Raw genomic sequence first — 21854 nt, 5'->3', positions numbered from 1 at the left:
TTTTTTCCCTCAATGAACTAGGATTAGTGGTTAATTATCCATTTTCAAACAGGAATAAGTGCATATCAGACATTAGACTGCAAGCGATGGCATCTCTCAGTGGCCTCGAAAACAGCGGGGAAGTCAAGTGGACAGTAAATGGCATTATGAGGAAATGATAACAGTAACTGAACATGCTCTAATACAGCATAAACACATCTAGGGGTGGACGGTATGACCAAAATGTTTAGATAATTGGCAAATCATGGTACGAGCAGATTTTTACTACCATTCAAAAGTTGAACTCATTAAGAAATTAGTACTTTTTTTCTGCATTAAATTGATAAAAAGTTAGAGTAAAGACATTTATGATGTTACATTAGATTTGGACTTTCTATCCATCAAATAATCCTGAAACAGAAGTTTCCACACACATATTAATCATCCCAACTGTTTAACTGTTTATTGTAACATTAATAACAATAAGAAACGTATCTTGAGCAGCTAATCAGCATATTAGAATGATTTCTGGAGGATCATGTGACACTGAAGGCTGGAGTAATGATGCTGAAAATTCAGCTTTGATCACAGGAATAAATTACATTTTACAATATATTCAAGTAGAAAACAATCATTTAAAATGGGAATAATATTTCACAACATTCCTGTATTTTTAATCAAATGCAGCTTTGGTGAGCATGAGCATGAGTGTGTATTAAATAACCATGTGGTAACGCAGATTTTTGAAAAATTCAGTAAATAAAATACTTTTGGTATTTGATTTGAAAGGTTTTTCATTTGCATATTTTGCTACACGCAAACCAAAAAATACAATTAGGAATAAGAGTGGGAAAAAAGAATGATTCAGATTGGATAAGCCACTTTAGAAAGTGTAAAATAGCTTATAACTGCACATTTTCACATTATGTTTCTTGTTGCGCTTACATGTTAATAATGCAAATCCTAACATAAAGCCATGCACATAGATATTGTAATATACAATGAATGGTAAAGCAAAATATAACACATACTCTCAAACTCATTTATAGAAATGCTCTTTTCCAACTTCAACTTTCCACATTATAATAGGGTGCACGCATTAATTTGATAATTCTCTCTGCACATAGTGAAGCCTGGAAGATTGCTCATTAGGCCTATATCTGAATTACGACTATATAATTGACAACTTTTTATTGATGAATTGGCTGTGCAAAGGTTATGCAGGTAATGGCATTTAACAGCAGACAGTCAATTAGCCTGCAGATTGTCTTAAAGACCAATTAACACAGCCGTGCACAATGAACAGCAGTCACTCAGATTAGATTCTCATATCTGCCGGCTTCTGTGTGTTGTGTTAGGACAATCTCTCTCCAATCTATAAGGCAGCAGCACAAAAAACCCTTCAGGACCTCATCTAATTTGCAAGGTTACCATGGCAGCGAGGGTTACACCTCAAATCTTACATTGACCACAAGCTACAAGCATATTGTATGACAGGAATTAATAATTAATGCAAAACGATCTTTGCGAGGGCTGAAGGAAGAGGACTAAACAGCTGTCCTCCAGTCCACTTCTGACGTGAGTCAAACACACTCAGGCTTAAAGATACACAAGTGTTAATCACACAGGCTCCGGACCGCGTGCAGACAGCTCTGCGGTAGGTTAGATAACAGCTGAGAAGGTGTCAGTGAATCGAGCAGAGAGCGTCATGGACGCTGTGTACTGATGTTAGCCATGGATATGGCAGATTGGAGAGCAGATGCATATGCAATGATCCAGATGTTTGCCCACCTCAACTTAACCTCATAAACTAACATATATAATATACTTAACTCTTAAAAATAAAGGTTCTTTATTGGAATCGATGGTTCCATGAAGAACCTTTATCATCCATTGAAACTTTCCACTGCACAAAAGGTTCTTTAAAGTGGAAAACAGTTCTTTATATTATTAAAATGTTCTTTGCGCAAGTAAAAAGGGCACTTTTAAGAACCAAGAAATGGTTATTCTATGGCATTTCAGCAAAAAATCTATTTTTAAGAGTGTATATGTTTTACTGCATAAGATTTTGATAGATTTTATGCATTATAATCTTGCATTAGTGTAGAATTCCCTGGGGTGTCTTATGCTAACATGAAGAGAACAAAATCTGCCTTCCTGCAAATCAGTTCGCCCAAACATCACATAACATAATTAATATTCATGACCCAAGCCACACCTGGCACAGTATGTGCACAGCAGCGCTGACAGAAACTTCCTGAGGAGAGATGATGTGAACTACAGAATGGAACGGTTGTCTGCAACAAAAATATGCATTTTTATATTTTACAGATGTTGCAACTTTTTTGGCATTTGTTTTGTTTTGTGTATGTTTGTGTTCATGTATACACCACCATTTAAATGAGTGGGGACAGTGAGATTTTTTTTTTTTTAAGTAATACTTAGTGGCAGTAAAGACTTTAAATTGTTACAAAAAATATATATTTAAAAAATTAATATCATAACAGTTAAATAAATTTATTCAGCATTGATAATAATAAGAAATGTTTCAAATCAGCATATTAGAATGATTTCTGGATTATGTGACACTGAAGACTGGGGTAATATGCTGAAAATTCAGCTTTGCCATCAAAGGAATAAATTACACTAAAATATATTCACTTTAAAAATAAAGATTTTAAATTGCAATAACATGTTACTGTTTTTACTGTATTTTTCATCAAATAAATGCAGCCTTGGTGAGCAGAAAAAAAGAAAAAAAAATCACTTTACCAACCCCAAACTTTGAACAGTAGTGTATGTACTAAAAAGTTAGTTTTATTATAATTTGAGAATAGATGTCCCTTTGTCTGATAGTTTGTATCTAATGCAACGAAATTAAGACATTTGTAAGGGTCATTTTTTTCAGCACCTTTTAGTTTATTGCCGACCACACGTGGACTCTGAAAGTAACAGAAACCACAAGATACGCACTCCAGATGTACTGGAAAGATCATTCATGCAATTAAAACTAAAATCACTCACATATAAATGGAAACAGCATTTTCAGGCTCATACTTGCAAGATATCGGCCTCCTTTTTGGCCGAGACATTTGACAGGTGTTGTCTGAGCATCAGTGTATTGGTGGGAGGCAGAACTCATATCTGAATCTGGAAACGTTGCATCACACAGCAGGAGTTTACACATGGTTAGTAGACCACCTCTCCCTGCCAAACGCTACACACATGCTCACGTCCTCTCTCTCTCTCTCTCTGTCTCTCCATCTGACAGTGGTGTGAGCTGCACTAATGATAAGATCACTCATGTCCCAGTTAAAATAAAAACAGAGAGAGCATCTTCCTGCTATTCTTAGAGAGGTTACAGAGAGAAGCCACACTCTCAGATGCAAAGCACCTCAGCAAATCTTTTTATTATTAACAAAAGAACACTATACAAATGCATAATTATCTAATTTGTCTAGCACAGAGAGACAGAGCAACAAACATGCAGATAGACAGACAATTTGTGAGAGACAAATAGACAGAACAACATATAGACAAATAGAATGACATACACAACAACAGCAATGCAAAAAGACAGACAGAACAACTGACATGTAGACAGACTGATAGAATGACAGACAGATAGAACAACAGATATGCAGATAGAAGACAGAACAACAAATCGAGAGAACGAAAGACAGAACAACAGTCATACAGACAGAACAACAAACCGAAAGAACGACAGACATACAAAAAGATAGAATGACAGACAGAAAGACAGAGAACAACAGACCTACAGAAAGATAAAAGGACAAATAGAGCAACAGACAGAACAACAGCCATACAGACAGAACAACATACAAAAAATAGAATGACAGACAGGCAGACAGAGAGAATGACATACAGAGCAACAAACATGCAGACAGACAGACAGAACAATAGACATTTAGACAGACCGATAGAATGACAGACAGAATGACAAACAAATAGAACAACAGATATGCAGACAGAAGACAGAACAACAAATCGAGAGAACGAAAGACAGAACAACAGTCATACAGACAGACAGACAGACAGAACAACAAACCGAAAGAATGAAAGACAGAACAACAGCCATACAGACAGAACAACATACAAAAAGATAGAATGACATACAGAAAGACAGAGAACAACAGACCTACAGAAAGATAGAATGACAGAAGGACAAATAGAACAGACAGAACAACAGCCATGCAGACAAACAGAAGGAACGACTGACATGTATAGAGACTGATAGAATGACAGAGAGACATACAGACGGACAGAATGACAGACAGATAGAACAACTTACAGAACAACAGCCATGCAGACAGACAGAATGACAGAAATAACAAACCGACAGAGAGAACAACAGCCATGCAGACAGGCAGAACAACAGACAGGCATACAAAAAGATAGTATGACAGACAGAGAGTAGGACATACAGAACAACAGACATGCAGACAGACAGACGAACAGAATGACAGACATGTATAGACAGACCGGATAGAACGACACAGACATACAGACAGATAGAATGACAGACAGATAGAACAGCATACAGAACAGATATGCAGAAAGACAGAATGACAGCAAGAAGAACAACAATGCGGACAGACAGACAGACATACAAAAAGAACAACAGACAGACATACAAAAGTTAGAATGACAGACAGGCAGACAGACAGACAGAACAATAGACATTTAGACAGACCAATAGAAGGACAGACAGACGTACAGACAGATAGAATGACAGATAGAACAACATACTGAACAACAGATATGCAGACAGACAGGTAGAACAACAGACATATACAAAAAGACAGAATGACAGACAGACATACAGACAGATAGAACGGCAGACAGAACAACATATCTTTTCACGTCTTGTTTCTCTGATTCCTGACTGTTTGTTCTGATCCTTGACTGCATGACCCTGATTGTATGATCTTATTCTCATTATGTATTGTATGTTTATCAGTATAGTTTCTTTGCTGTCATGTATATTTGCTATATTATTGTAAAGTGACCTTGAGTTTTTTAGAAAGGTGCTATATAAAATAAACTTACTTTAACATACAGAACAACAGACAGAAAGAACAACAGACATAGAGACAAAAAAAAGACATGACGACAGACAGACAAACATACAGACAGTTAGAACGACAGACAGACAATCACAGATCACTCTCTGTCTGAAGTATTAGGAGCAAAAGTTTTTATTATAAACAAAAGAACACTACAACTGCAAAAAAAATCTAATTTGTCTGGCACAGACAGAAAGACAGACATATAGCTCTTATTCTCATAGTACTCAAATATATGTCAAAACTAGTTCACTGAGAAGTTTTCAACACTTTTCTAAGATAGAGAGGAACTATCATCTGTTCATTATCTCCTCCGTTCCTCCCTACATTACTTTAGACCTGTGCTGGGGTCCTGGGTGGCATATATTAAGACGATCAGTTGGCATTTCACTCAGACTGCGAGTAGAGCTTTGGGAAACATCAACAGACACAGTAGGAAATACTGCACTTTCTCACTATCCTGCATTCAATCAAACAGAACTTTCCCGAGAGTGAGAGAGGAAAGGCCGGTGGAGGTGGTTGACTGCTTTTCTCACTGACATACTCCATCACAACTTCTTAACTTTGCATACACACACTCCCAAACAAACCTACTTCTATATATAGCAGGTGTATCAGTATCATCCACTGAATAGTCCATTAAACAACAGGGGAATGGAAGAATGAAACTGACATTTAGACCCTCATCTGCACAGAATAAGAGTGAAGTTGCATGGTGATTGTTCATATACTGAGTTACTTGTGTTACCTCAGTTGTCTCTGTATTTACATTTATGCTAAAGATTGTTACATTTGTAATATTTTAGCATTGTAGTAGATTGCATTTTCAAATAGCAGGGCTAAGTATAAACATGCTATTGTTTTTTTGTTTTTTTTTACCTTCACTTAAACATTATATTGATTCTTAAAATTTGAAGGTCGATATTTTACTCTTTGCCAGAGTTTTCTGCTGAATCTATAGCCCCACGACAAATAACCTTCTGAGTTGAATGTGACATGTGCAGCGAAATAACAGCAAGAAAACTACTCTAGTCTTTCTAGAGAACTGTCCTTGCAAAATGTGTGTGCAAAAACAATGTTAACAGTGCAAGTCTGATTTCTGAACAAGGCTATGAGACCGTTCTTTTTAGTGAACAAAAACATACAGTGCAACAGCGTAGTGCAATTCACAAACAAATGACTATTCTGAGCAGATCGTTTTAATGAATCAATTACAAACTCAGAATAAACTCACTGAATCTGAGCGTTTACTGAAATTGTATTACTTTTGAGTGAATTAATACAGAAGTAGATAAAGTATATCAAATAGATTAAATAGTTGTATTGTGTACTGAGTAGTAACTGATTACATGCAAGACAGACAGACGAACAGAATCTATTACATAATCAGATTCCAAAAATTCAATACCTAGAATTAGATTATATTACATAAAAAAAACTTCAGACTACATGTACTTTTTTATTGATTACATAGTAACATATTATTCAAACAATAGCAATAAATAATTCATAAATTTTTTTATTCTCCATAATGATCAAATAGATTAAATAGTTGTATTGTGTACTGAGTAGTAACTGATTACATGCAAGACAGACAGACGAACAGAATCTATTACATAATCAGATTCCAAAAATTCAATACCTAGAATTAGATTATATTACATTAAAAAAAACTTCAGACTACAGGTACTTTTTTATTGATTACATAGTAACATATTATTCAAACAATAGCAATAAATAATTCATAATTTTTTTTATTCTCCATAATTCTTCTTTTTCATTAAACTCACAAAACCCCTTTAGTTCCTTTCGTTCCCAGTATGGGAAACCTTGACGTTATGTTTAATGTAATCTAAAAGTAATCTAAAAGTAGTCTGATTATATCGCCTAATGTGTAACGTAATGGATTATTTTCAAGTAGTCTACCCAGCATATACATAATATTTAATTATTGTTATATATTATATAAACCCCTTCCTTTTTCACATCCAACTTGCATTAAACATTTTTCTCATTTTGACTGAAAGTCAAAAACTTACTTCTAATCCAGCTGACTACTTGAATTTTAGCAGCATGCTACATAATTTAGCAAGTGTGTACAAAGGGTAGTGTGATATACGTATGTGTAATCTTTACCTGTGCAGTTTTAAATGGCTAGTCTCCTCACAGCTGTTTGTAAAAATCAAATTTGCTGACCCTTACTGCAAAAATATTACAAAAAAATTATACAATTATAGGTCTGGCGACCCCTGAGAGCCCTGACACTGATCAAACATGCAAATCTGCCTTTGAAATCTCCTCAGGTACTCAGGAGCCAGACAAGTATTTCACATCCAGCATCGGATGATCAACACATAATCTGAACGCATTTCCTGTGATCTGCCGTAACACAGAGGAATGAGAGAGAGGAGTCACGCTCCGGCTGCCCCAGCTGTTAGCTTTCATTTCCTCCCCTCACTGTCCCCTTCCCTCCCCGCATCTCTTCATCTGCTGCATGCCGCTGACAGGCCTGAAATGAGAGCTGTAATCAATTCACATGAAGGTCCAAACGAAAGCTGGATGTGTAACAACCACCCTATTATCTCTGTGCCGCATCCTAAACACTATAGACGACTTCCCAGACACAGATTGAGCCAATAATCCAATTACTAACATAATGTCCTTCAATGCAGCATATTTTATATCACAATCATTACTACTTAAGATGGAACAAAATGGTTGTTTACATAAAAGCTGAACAAATGCACTTGCGGGAAGCAAATCAGTGTCTCCCACTTCATCTTTTCATTTTATTTTTGGCAGAAAGACAGGAAACGGTGGAGAGAAGAGGGAGGAATGGGATCTAGGAATGTCTCGAGTCAGACTCAAACACATGAGCACCACGGCCCAATACATCAGATTATGTGCAGTAATGCTGCATTCAATTCAAATCAGAATGCTACCACTTTCTATTTGGAAATGTGTCTATCTATCTATCTAGAAGGGCAGCATCCATTGAAATGTACAGAGTTAACAATAAACATGCACTTTTAAGCAAAGCAAGGAACATTCCTATATCACATTATGATTAAAAAAAATGATTATTAATTATAGTGTTAAAAGTGAGAAACGGAGGGAATAAAACAGAAAGAGGAGGGTAAACAAATATTCCTTCATTTTCTGTGCCAGCAAGATTAGTTAGCAAGGCTAGGAGATATAACTGAAACAACTCAATTAAATAAATAAATATTTTCAGCATGACAAAATCCAATATATATCTCAATATTTATGCATTTGTTCTGAAATGCATTAAAGGGGTGATTTAAAAATAATAATAGTTTTAACCTTACAGCCACTGTTGCCAATTAGATTCGAAATCATGCATGAACTAAAACACAATCTTGTGTCTCTTAAAAGAGTTGGATGCAGTGTGGAGCAGAACACATGGATCTCAAGAAAATGTTTAACCATTTAAGTTGGCATTCATAAAAATTGTGCACTCATGGTACAGTAGTAGTATATATTTATTTAATGCCATGTCGGCATCTAATGCTATTTTACACTCTGTAATGGTCTGGGTGTTTGTCCCTTTAAGACCTGATTCGGGGTTTCCTCTGCCCCTGCACTCATGTGTATATGCTGGGAAAAACACATTGTACTATCTATCGTTTTGTTGCACCTTCCTATAACACTAATACATTCGTTGATGGTGACCTGCATCGTGTGTTTCTTTCTTCCATAACGCACAAAAGGTTACAACTCATGGTACAAAATGCTGAAAAAACACACAGATTTTCACTTCACCTGACGTTAATTGATGGACTGGAGTGGTGTGGATTACTTGTGGATTACTGTGATGTTTTTATCAGCTGTTTGGACTCTCATTCTGATGGCACCCATTCACTGCAGAGGATCCATTGGTGAGCAAGTGATGGACAGAAACACCTCAAGGCTGATCCGGCGAAACTGGAATGATCCTGACCTAAATTTCAAGAGTCAAATCAAAACTTATGCAAAGCAATTTTTTCATTTCTACCATTAAATTTTAAATTAAAGTTTTTTGTCTGTCATTATTGGTGGTATGAATACTTCAGCAAGGCACTGTATATATACACACACTATTCCTCTGTAATCTGAGTTTTCAGCAATTACTGTAGATTATTTGTGCATGAACGAGAGGGGGAGAAATTATATCATTAGGAAATCTTATTTGTTGTTAATGGAATCCAGGAAAAAGCAGAGAGGTTGCTCTGACAACCCACTCTGACAAATAAGTAAAGCTTTATCATCTAACACATGCATAGAACCAGGTCCATGTACACATAAGGGCTGAATCAGGTCAGGAGGGGTTTTGTTGGGAGATTTCCAGCAGATAGTTTTCCATAGTGCAGCGACAAAGATCACATGTGTGAATGTGAACAGATACACACTTTGACAATTGCGAATCAAATCAGAGGTTTTCACTGAAGGGTAATGGATGAGGAATACATGCATGAATCAATATGCAGGCCTCATTTACGCAGACATTTGCAGCGTGACATAACCACTAAGCCTATGAAAGTTCTCACACATAACTTGTTTTGCATTGTTTGTGCTATTGACATGTGCAGGAGAGATGTGCTATTGCTGTTATTCTATGCAATAAAACTTATGATTTGTGCCTGGTGGATGATAGAATAGGCAAAAAAAAAAATCTAAACCAAACAGCTACAAATTAAATACTCAGCAACACCATAGCAAATGCAAAGCAACATCCTGGCAACCACCCACAACACCATAAAACCATCATGGCAGTGACGGTTATACAAAAATGACCCGAAAAAAAGAATTTAGTAATAATAATAATAAATGTATTTGTTATTAAAATAAATGTATAAATTAATAAATGTATCAGTTAAATTAATAATACTTGAACATTGTTTCTACTACTCGATTTCATTTGCTACACAATTTTAAATGTCATTTAAAATAAAAAAAAGTTATTATTAGTCCAGTTAAGATTAAGGTTAAATTAATAATATTATTTTAGATCCTTTTGCAGTGTTTTTTTTTTTCATTGTACACAGTCAAGCTCCAAACAACTATGAACTTCCAATTTGTCATCATGCCAATAAAACACACTAAATTGAAAACTGAAATTGAATTGAGAGAGAGGGGGGATTAAAGAAAGATGTTGTTCAAGAGCGTTCATGGATATTTAAGCACCGCTGTGTGGTCGTAGGTGGGCACTGAACCGCCTTTATCTCTCCACCAATCAGATGTGAGCGGCTACTGGCAGAGCCGGAGTCCCTCTGGGCTGAGGAGCTCTCGCTCGCTCGCTCTCTCTCTCCATCAGTCTGCCATCAGATGAGTCTGTTAGTTTTCCTGCTGGTTCACTCGCAGCGGTTGATTGATATTCCAAAGCCGTCCGCTCCGAACGCACCAAACACTAAAGCTCTCCATGACACCAGTGCCCTCTCAGCTCACCAACAACAGAAAGCAGATAGACACCGGAAAAGACCCCCTGTCAGAGAGAGAGAGAGAGAGAGAGAACTCTTCCAAAGAAAACAATCTTCTCCACTTTGGTTTGTTTTAAGAGTCCAGGGGACAGAAAAATCGATAAGAGAAGCCGCACCGAGACACAGAGAGAGAGGAAGATGAGAAAAAGGAGGAGGAGAGGGAGGAAAAGACAGAGGAGGCGAGACAGGAGAAATTAAAATGTTGAAATTCACTGCAAACCCTATTATCATGGACATCATGAGAACAGCAGCAACAGAGCCGTCTGCACACAATTACCTGACGGACACACCAATCTTAACACTTTGCACAGCTACTCTGGCCATTTTATTTTCAGATATCACATTACCATTAAAAAGTTTGGATATACTTTTCTATACTTTTACTCAGCAGGAATGCATTAAAGGCACAATATGTAAGATTTTTTCATTAAAATATCCAAAAACCACAAGAACAGAAATGGGGGCAAAAACAAAAGTGTTGAGTTTATAATTTTGTTCAGTTTATTTTGCTGACTTGTGTACTTACATTATCCCAAATTTTTAGAAGAATGTTTAAATCCAGAGAAATAAGCAATTTTAACTAGTGACATGGACCGTGTTCATAGTGCCATTGTGTCGCCTGCTAATGACGTCATAACCCCTCGATTTCTTTTGGAAACTCCAAAGACGCTTTAATATGTTGTGCTTTTTTTTAGACCAGTGACGACCGCACAGAGTAGCATTATAACAGAACTTTCAAATGTATCTAGTACGATAAAACAGCGCTACTTTACCCCACATGCGCATGACCAGAAGCAGCAGAAGCAGTCGACTGTGGCATAATAAATGCTCCGCTGCTTTCAAGCCGTGTGTCACGCTCGTTCAGTGGCCTCGTTTCGCTTCGACGGCTTTCAGCCTCACCCTGCTTCATTCTACTATGTTAAAAAATCATTAGCTCATCAATGAACATGATTTCTGCCCGAGTCCTGTCGGATTGCATCGGCTGTGGGGATGAAGACCACAACTCCCATGATTCCACACTCAGTCAAGGCATCATCAAACTACGCCTTTGTCTATTTGTTCATTTTGAATATGCGCCCTCCAGTGGCGAAAATTACATATTGTACCTTTAAATTGATCAAAAGTGACAGTAAAGACGTTTATAATGTTACAAAAGATTCACTAAATATATTAAGCAGCACAACTTCATCTTTTCAACATTGATAATAATAAGAAATATTTATTGAGTAACAAGTCAGCATATTACACTCTTAAAAATAAAGGTGCTTTAAAAGGTTCTTCAAGCGATGCCATAGAAGAACCATTTTTGGTTCCACAAAGAACCATTCAGTCAAAGGTTCTTTAAAGAACCATCTCTTTCTTACCTTTTTATAATCTATGTCCCTTCGGATTGCAATCATAGTGGGGATGAAGACCACAACTCCCATGATTCCACACTCAGTCAAGGCATCATCAAACTACGCCTTTGTCTATTTGTTCATTTTGAATATGCGCCCTCCAGTGGCGAAAATTACATATTGTACCTTTAAATTGATCAAAAGTGACAGTAAAGACGTTTATAATGTTACAAAAGATTCACTAAATATATTAAGCAGCACAACTTCATCTTTTCAACATTGATAATAATAAGAAATATTTATTGAGTAACAAGTCAGCATATTACACTCTTAAAAATAAAGGTGCTTTAAAAGGTTCTTCAAGCGATGCCATAGAAGAACCATTTTTGGTTCCACAAAGAACCATTCAGTCAAAGGTTCTTTAAAGAACCATCTCTTTCTTACCTTTTTATAATCTGAAGAACCTTCTTTCGCCACAAAGAACCTTTTGTCAAACAGAAAGGTTCTTCAGATGTTAAAGGTTCTTTATGGAACCATTTAGACAAAAAGGTTATTCTATGGCATCATGAAGCACCTTTATTTTTAAGAGTGTAGAATGATTTCTGAAGAATCATGTGACACTGAAGACTGGAGTAATGATGCTGAAACCTCAGCTTTACATCACAGGAATGAATTACATTTAATATATTTTCAAATAGAAAACAGTTATTTAAAATTGAAACAATATTTCACAATTTTATAGTTGTAGACTGTATTTTTGATCAAATAAATGCAGCCTCGGTGAGCAGAAGAGACTTCTTTCTTTTTTTTTTAATCTTACTGACCCCACGGTAGTGTGTGTGAATTGACTGCTGTGAATATTGTTCAGCGTAAATTAAAATAAACCTCTGACCATTACCATACAGCTAGCTGTGGTCTGCTTAATTAATTCATCTTTAGTTTTTAACCTCATGCTAAATGTTTAATACACACTGGATTTGCCAGAGATCGACAGGTTCAAGGCTGGAATCTTCTGATTAGGCCACATACTGTAGAAGCAGTTGAACTACATATTCACAGTCAGCCTGTGAAATAAACACTAGACATTCTGACTGCTAATTCCTTACCCGCTGTTTCAGTACTTCTGCTGTTTTCTGTGCTTCCTCTGGAGATTTCTATGCCATATTTTGAAAGAGATCTTTTCTCTGGCAGTCTATTATTGTGATCTGATCTAATTCAGTTTGACCCAGATGTTTTTGGCCGTTGTTCATGTCGGTCAGGCGTTCTCTTCCTGCTCCTGTTGAAAAGCTGCAAAGTGGACCAAACTAGACTAGCAATGCAAAAAGTAACATCGGGTCTGACTATGAAACACGACCAGTATTTAAATAGCTCTTAAAACCATTATGATGTCAATTATTGCAGTCAAGTCAACTATTAAAGCAACTGTAAGTATTTTACCTTGAAATAACAGTTTCAGTTATTCTGATGGCACACTTACTTCTAATAATAAGACGAATTGCTTGTTTCTTTTCCAAACGCCTGTTCACTAGACATTCTGACTGCTAATTCCTTACCCGCTGTTTCAGTACTTCTGCTGTTTTCTGTGCTTCCTCTGGAGATTTCTATGCCATATTTTGAAAGAGATCTTTTCTCTGGCAGTCTATTATTGTGATCTGATCTAATTCAGTTTGACCCAGATGTTTTTGGCCGTTGTTCATGTCGGTCAGGCGTTCTCTTCCTGCTCCTGTTGAAAAGCTGCAAAGTGGACCAAACTAGACTAGCAATGCAAAAAGTAACATCGGGTCTGACTATGAAACACGACCAGTATTTAAATAGCTCTTAAAACCATTATGATGTCAATTATTGCAGTCAAGTCAACTATTAAAGCAACTGTAAGTGTTTTACCTTGAAATAACAGTTTCAGTTATTCTGATGGCACACTTACTTCTAATAATAAGACGAATTGCTTGTTTCTTTTCCAAACGCCTGTTTTGGGAGATTTAAAGTGCCCCTGTTTTGGGCAATGAAAGGTTCATATTTTGGTTTTGGGAGTCCCCAACAACAGGTTGACAAAACACTTTCATTGAATGAATTGTGTATGAATTACTAGGGCACAGCTTACTGCATACTGCACATGCACTAATTACTGTAAAATACTGTTATTAAAAAAAACTGGATAAAGATGTAAGCGTAATGCAATGGTAAACATTTTAAATGGTAAAGCACAGAAGTTGCATACTTTACATACTGTATGCTGCAGAAATAGTATGGTAGTAGTATGCTATTCCAAACATAGCCAATCAATCATGATTAACAAAACACAAATCTCATGAGAATTTGAAAGTATTGTGCAATCTGACTCATGAACCGTCTCAAGGATGATCAGAAGAAATGGAGAGCCCCTGAGTTAAATATATGAGTGTCACAGCAAAGGGTCTGAATACTTAGGACCATGTGATATTTCAGTTTTTCTTTTTTAATAAATCTGCAAAAATGTCAACAATTCTGTGTTTTTCTGTCAATATGGGGTGCTGTGTGTACATTAATGAGGAAAAAAAATTTACTTAAATGATTTTAGCAAATGGCTGCAATATAACAAAGAGTGAAAAATTTAAGGGGGTCTGAATACTTTCCGTACCCACTGTATATACTACCATTCAAAAGTTTGGGATCAGAACTGTTTTTAATGTTTTTAAAGGAGTTTCTTATGCTCATTAAGGCTGCATTTATTTGATCAAAAATACAGGGGAAAAAATTTAATATTGTGAATTAGATATAAAATATATCCTTATTAAAATAATTTTCTTATTTAGAGTTGGAATACTAAAAGAACAAAAACTAAAACATAATAAAATCTATATAGATATATATAAAAAACTAATACAAATGATAAAATCACACAAGATTACAAAAATAAAATCTGAAATTAAAAATATTAAAACTGCTGAACCCACAACTAAAAACTCAAAAGGAAGTGCAAGACAGCACTAAAGGTCATGTGTGTCAGGTCACCACATCTCACTGACACGACTCTCGTCTTTGAGCACCAAACACTCATCATTCCTTTATCCAGCTGAACTTCTCTCTTCACTACTATTGTTCATCTGAGATGAATCCCTTCACTTATCTGTTTTATCCCTTCCAGCACCGATGTGTCATTAAATATTTATCCATTTTATTGGTTTATCTCTGAGCTGTCCACGAGTAATCCTCAGTGGAAAGGGCATGACAGAAACAGATAGAGAGAGAGCTCAGATGATAATAGGGAGAAGAACAGAGAGACTTGCAAAAGACCTCCTCACAGCGTCCGTAAAGTGGCTGTTTTTGAGCTGTTCATAATACAGTGACTCAGAAACCTCACAGCCCACCGTCACACACCTGCCGAGAGCCACAACGTTATTCCCTTAGAATAATTCTAGATAGAAAAACATTATTTTTAATTGGTGGTAACCGGATTGTCATTTACACTAATGCTTAAACGTTTACGATTTCTGTTTTAAATGAATGCTGTTCCTTTGAACTTTCTATTCGTCAAAGAATCCTTCAACTCCTGAAATTCCACAAAAATGTGAAGCAGCATAACTAAATGTATTAGAGCAGCATATTAGAATGATTTCTGAAAGCTTATATGACACTGAAGACCGGAGTAACGATGCTGACATTTTCAACTTTGAATCACAGAAATAAATTACTTTTTAAAATATGTTTGAATAGTAAAAAGTTGTTTGAAATTGTAATATTTCACAATTTTACATTTTTTACATTTTTTTTTACAAATATATGCAGCCTAGGAGCATAAAAGACTTATTTTAAAAACATTAAAATCTTATCAACCCCAGATTACTGAATGGTAGTGTAGATGATGCACAAAAACTGTAAAATTATAGGCCTATGAAATAAATATAGTTACTAATAGATACTAAACATCACAAAAGACAGTAGTGTGTGCGTCATGTGCTTATAAATAGAATAATCATCCATCTATCATCCTGAACAAATTGCTCTGTCAATCTCAGGAGGTTTTATTTTAATATATATTTGCAGTTTTGTTTCGTTTTTTTTTTACTTTTCACCGAAATTCAGTTGAATAAATATAGTTTAAACCATCGGTTATTTTGGGGGGTTTTTTCTTTCTTTTTTTCTAAAAATGAACATTATGAATGAATTAATTACAGTGTAATTAATTCATTCATAATGTTCATGAATGTTCATGAATTACACAATCTATAAATTACACAATATTTTAACCATCAAGCATCAAAACAATAGAAATTGAATACGGCTTTACATTTTTTGATTCTTTAGAATGTGTCCTTATGTATCTATGTATGTATTTATTTATTTATCAAAAATATTTAATATACCAAAAAATCTTGTCAGGCATATCAAGAATCATTAGATGACATTAAAGTGCCCCTATTATGGGTTATGAAAGGTTCATATTTTGGTTTTGGGAGTCTCCAGCAACAGGTTGACATGCATGCAAGGTCAAAAAACACTTTCATTGTCTTATAATGTGCATTTATTTTTACCTTACTTGCTCAACGACTCCCAAACGATTCGCTTAACGATTTATTTTTCCAAACCCCTCCTTTGCGTGACGATAATCTGCGGTGATTGGTCTGATTGGTCTCATTTTCATTTAATCTTGCCTGTAATGCCTGATAAAGCAGCGTTTGTGAGCGCAGTGCTGCTTTGTGTACAGCGTTACCGGGGAAACAGCTATTTTACCAAAAGCGGCACCTAGTGGCAAACAATGAATTAGCATTTTCATTCAGACCAATGTGAAAAGACCAACAAGTGGGCGGGCAATATGCTAATGTTTCATGTTGACGTCAACACGAAACGGCTTGGGATTCGTTTTAAAAACGACTCGTTTCAATGATTCAGAGTCGACTCTTTCTTTTGAGAGACAATAACTTTATACACGATGCACTTTCAGATTTAAAACTTTGCAGGATGTTTTAATTCACTTAGAGCTGTGTTACACACTGCATGAAAGGTCATTTTCAAAAATCCATAATAGGGGCACTTTAAAAGACTCCATTTAAGGATCACAATGCAGCCCATAAAGATTAATTAATTGTCATTTTAAATATTTACATATATTTGCCACTGTCCTTCAAACCACTAGGTCTGATCCATTTGTCAGGAATACATTTTTAATCACTTAAAATATAATAAAATTAGTATGATCACTTGGTATGTATTTTAATAAGTAGGGCCTACAGATCAGAAAAAGTATGCTGTTTCATTTTTAACATCTGCTAAATTAGGATGGAATAATATTTCACCCATATTTTGACATTTTATTTTCACAAAAGTTACTTGAATCATTATAATATATATCATAGATTAAGTGGCAGGAATGGTATTGAATACATGCAAAGAGCAGACGATAAAGAAAGATACGAGAGAGGTCACCGTCAACACTAAAACCCTAAGATTGATTGTTCATTTAAGACTCGGAGTGAACAAAGTGTGTATTAACAAGAGATGTAATTTCAGCTCGACTCTTAGAGATAATGAACGCAAATCACATCAGACACCCTGCAGTCTCTCCTACCTCATCCTCCACACAGATATCTGACTAATATGACAGTAAATAAGGACGTCCACTGCTGGTCATCTTAATTTGATTAGGAAAACATCCTCATACACACATAAGGCCTACAAGCGCACACACGCTCACTCCATTAATCTAGTGGTAATTTGCTTTCACTTGCTATCAGCCAGAACAAATCGTTCTGTCTCAGGAAAGCATTTGCAAGAAGTGCAAGAGAAACATGAGGCTAATTGGGGGAGAACAGCATTAGGAATAGAGCCTGGATTACAGCCGGTGTTGTGCCGAATTCTGAACCCCTGCCAGATTATGCACCCCCTAGTATCGGTAGGTTTAGGAGAAGGTGTGTGTGGGGGGGGTTAGGATTAGTCAATCAGTAAATGACTTCATCGGGGGGGGGTGCATAATCTCAGGGGTGCAGAATTCGGCACAACACCGGCCAACCGCTGGCCGTCAGAGGATCAGGGTTTAAGTGGATTACAAGTGGACAAATCCGCTACAGCACTACAATATCCTATCAAGATAAGACTACAACTGGCTCTGTGATGGGGACTGACGGCCAGTCTGAGCCCTCACATAATACAATATACAGTACCGCCGCTCCCTATACGCAGAGTACGCAGTTTGCGTAGGGCACATGCCACACGCACTCATGCAACCCCATACCATCAGAGATGCAGGCTTCTGAACTGAGCGCTGATAACAACTTGGGTTGTCCTTGTCCTCTTTAGTCCGGATGACATGGCGTCCCAGTTTTCCAAAAAGAACTTCAAATTTTGATTCGTCTGACCACAGAACAGTTTTCCACAGTCCATTTTAAATGAGCCTTGGCCCAGAGAAAACGCCTGCGCTTCTGGATCATGTTTAGATATGGCTTGTTTTTTGACCTATAGAGTTTTAGCTGGCAACGGCGAATGGCACGGTGGATTGAGTTCACCGACAATGTTTTCTGGAAGTATTCCTGAGCCCATGTTGTGGTTTCCATTACAGTAGCATTCCTGTATGTGATGCAGTGCCGTCTAAGGGCCCGAAGATCATGGGCATCCAGTATGGTTTTCCGGCCTTGACCCTTACGCACAGAGATTGTTCCAGATTCTCTGAATCTTTGGATGATATTATGCACTGTAGATGATGATAACTTCAAACTCTTTGCAATTTTTCTCTGAGAAACTCCTTTCTGATATTGCTCCACTATTTTTCGCCGCAGCATTGGGGGAATTGGTGATCCTCTGCCCATCTTGACTTCTGAGAGACACTGCTACTCTGAGAGGCTCTTTTTATACCCAATTATGTTGCCAATTGACCTAATAAGTTGCAAATTGGTCTTCCAGCTGTTCCTTATATGTACATTTAATTTTTCCGGCCTCTTATTGCTACCTGTCCCAACTTTTTTGGAATGTGTAGCTCTCATGAAATCCAAAATGAGCCAATATTTGGCATGACATTTCAAAATGTCTCACTTTCAACATTTGATATGTTATCTATATTCTATTGTGAATAAAATATAAGTTTATGAGATTTGTAAATTATTCCATTCCTTTTTTACTCACAATTTGTACAGTGTCCCAACTTTTTTGGAATTGGGTTTGTATATATATGTATATATGCATTTTATGATGAACGCAGTAGGCAGTATAAGCACACGTGACGCACCTTTCCCGCATCTGCGCCCGCGCTCGCTCTCACCTCATGTATGAGGCTGAATACAAATGATCATCATAATTAATGGACAACTAGGCTATATCAGTATGGCAAGCCGTTTTAGCTTATTGAATTGTTACTAGTAAAAATGCAATTATGACGAGTAACACTGGGAGTATTTTAAGCTAAAACGGCTTGCCATAATATCAGGAAAACGAGATCAGCACAGTCCGGCGCAGAGAAAATAAAAATAAAAAAGCCCAAGATGAAGCTCATGCATCGCTTTCAGGTAACTACGTTCATGATCCTTTTTTGACTTAACGTGTTTTAATGTCGGTAATAATTTCACCACCAACAACAACGCATCTGACTTAATATTCTAGTTTCCATGACTTAAAATGTATTATATAAAAACTACGAGGCAATATATGGTTTATGGTTTAAATATGGTTTCATTGAATAACAGTGTTAAAATACATAAAGTAATACAAAATAAACCCCTGCCGGTACGAGACTCAAACCCGCAACCTTTGGGATACGAGTCCGACTCTCTAACCATTAGACTTCTCATTTGACTCAGATCGGGACGGAGGAGCGCATATCGTGAATCATTTGATTCAGATCGGAACTTCGGAGTGGGTTCGCAAATCATTTCGCGAATTGAATGATTCTCGCTCCGAAGTCACGATCAGAAATGATGGTTCGTGAATCATTACAAAAATCATGAACTTAGATCAGAACTTCGGAGCGGGTTTGCGAATCATTTGATTTCATTCGGAACTTTGGAGTGTGTTCACATTCACAAATCATTTTGTGAATTGAATGATTCACAAATCATGCTCCGAAGTCTCGATCTGAAACAATGGTTCACAAATCATTGTTCAAACCATGACTACAGAGCGCGGGTCGAATTATTTGATTTAGATCGGAAATTTGGAGCGGGTTCATGAATCTTTTGATTCAGATTGGAACTTCGGAGTGGGTTCACGAATCATTTTGCGAATTGAATGATTCAAGATCCGCTCTCTGAAGTCCCGATATGAAATGATACTTCAGGGGCAAGTTCAAGCTCAAACCGGTGTGCACCGTTTTGCTACGGTTTCCGGTTTGAACGACATGTTTCCTGGAAACGGTGTGCAACGCTGTGCAATGGGTTTGAGATGCGTTTTCTCTTGTTTGGTGGGTGTGTCAAACATGTCAGCCCAATCAGCAGCAACATGTATGTAAACCACGCGGTATTAAAGACACAGCTCGCACAATGTAATTAACATCCAAACAAATTCACAATAGCAAGTATATTGTTTGCACGTGTTTATTTACATTAAAGGCAAAATAACTGAAATAATAAGGGCACAAGTATAGATCTGGAACTTCTTTAAGTCTGTCTAAATATCATTTAGTAATTGCAATGTATTCTGGTCCATATCGTTTCCTTAGGAAGGTGTGCTAAATACTGATTAATGTAACATAAAAATACTATACATATTTATATATTTTGCTATTGTATTGTGGAGTGACACTTTCATAAACTTTTCTATACCCCTCTGATTATATAATGGTAAATATTACAATATCATATCACAACAACAGTGATCAGCAATAATGATAAGCCTAATACTCACAATAAAAATAATAAGGTCATATAAATCATAACACAGTCTCAGAGTGAAGAAGTGGATTATCCTTCACCTGAAATGTTTATCTTTTCATCCTGAAATGCGAGACAAATGTTGGATCACAATAATTAGGAACCACAGTTTCCACAAATCCCTTCATTTGATTGGGATGTTCTCTTTTATTCTGGACGGCAAGGGCAGTGACTGTACCATCGAGCGTATTTTGCAGTATTAAACACGTATTTATACCGATTTCATCAGGCTCCGAAAATTCTTCAAAAAGAACACAAAGATTGGCCTTCTCAGCTGCCATTGTTGCAACTCTTGCGTCACCAGAACAGGGTGTTCAACGCACCACCGTTTCCGTTTAAAAAACCTTTTGCACCGTTTTTGTCAGGGCTGAACGCAGCCCTGGACTTCAGAGTGGGCTCGTGAATCTTTTTTTATTCTTATTTTTTTATTAAACCGTACAAAACATCAAACCATTAAGGCAGTACAGTTATAAAAACAGAGAAAGAAAGAATATACAAATACAAATTTACCTATGGTTAATGCCCTGTTTGAGTCTCAGCACACCGGCTGGTCGCGCTGCATCTGAAGGTGCTATTTGATTAGAGCTCCCTGTCTTTGCTGACACAGAGCTGTGAGACTGATGTCTGAGAAGACTGAACACTCATCATCCGCTTACCTTACATCCATCACAACACAACTGACAACTGCTTGCCACTTTCCATAAACACACAACATATTATAATGTCTGCTTTTTTAAATAAAAAAATACAGGAATATTGTGAAATATTATTGCAATTTAAAATAAACGTTTTCTATTTGAATATATTTTCAAATATAATTTATTCCTGTTATGCAAAGCTGAATTTTCAGCATCATTACTCCAGTCTTCAGTGTCAGAAATCATTCTAATATGCTGATTTGCTGCTATAAAAAAATTATTTATTAATTATTATTAATGTTGAAATATTGATAAGATTATTCATTGAATAAATTATTAATTAAAGCATCAATAATAACTGGATAATTGATAATAAGGGGCACCAAGTCAGCCTAGAATGATATTAGCATATTAGAATGATTTGGGTTTTATTTTTATATATTTATATATATATATATATATATATATACAGTGGGGCAAAAAAGTATTTAGTCAGCCACCAATT

Source organism: Sinocyclocheilus grahami, unplaced genomic scaffold (assembly GCF_001515645.1).
Source record: "Sinocyclocheilus grahami isolate Dianchi unplaced genomic scaffold, SAMN03320097.WGS_v1.1 scaffold1079.1, whole genome shotgun sequence".
NCBI lineage: Eukaryota > Metazoa > Chordata > Actinopteri > Cypriniformes > Cyprinidae > Sinocyclocheilus > Sinocyclocheilus grahami.
Note: the sequence above shows the minus strand (reverse complement) of the source record.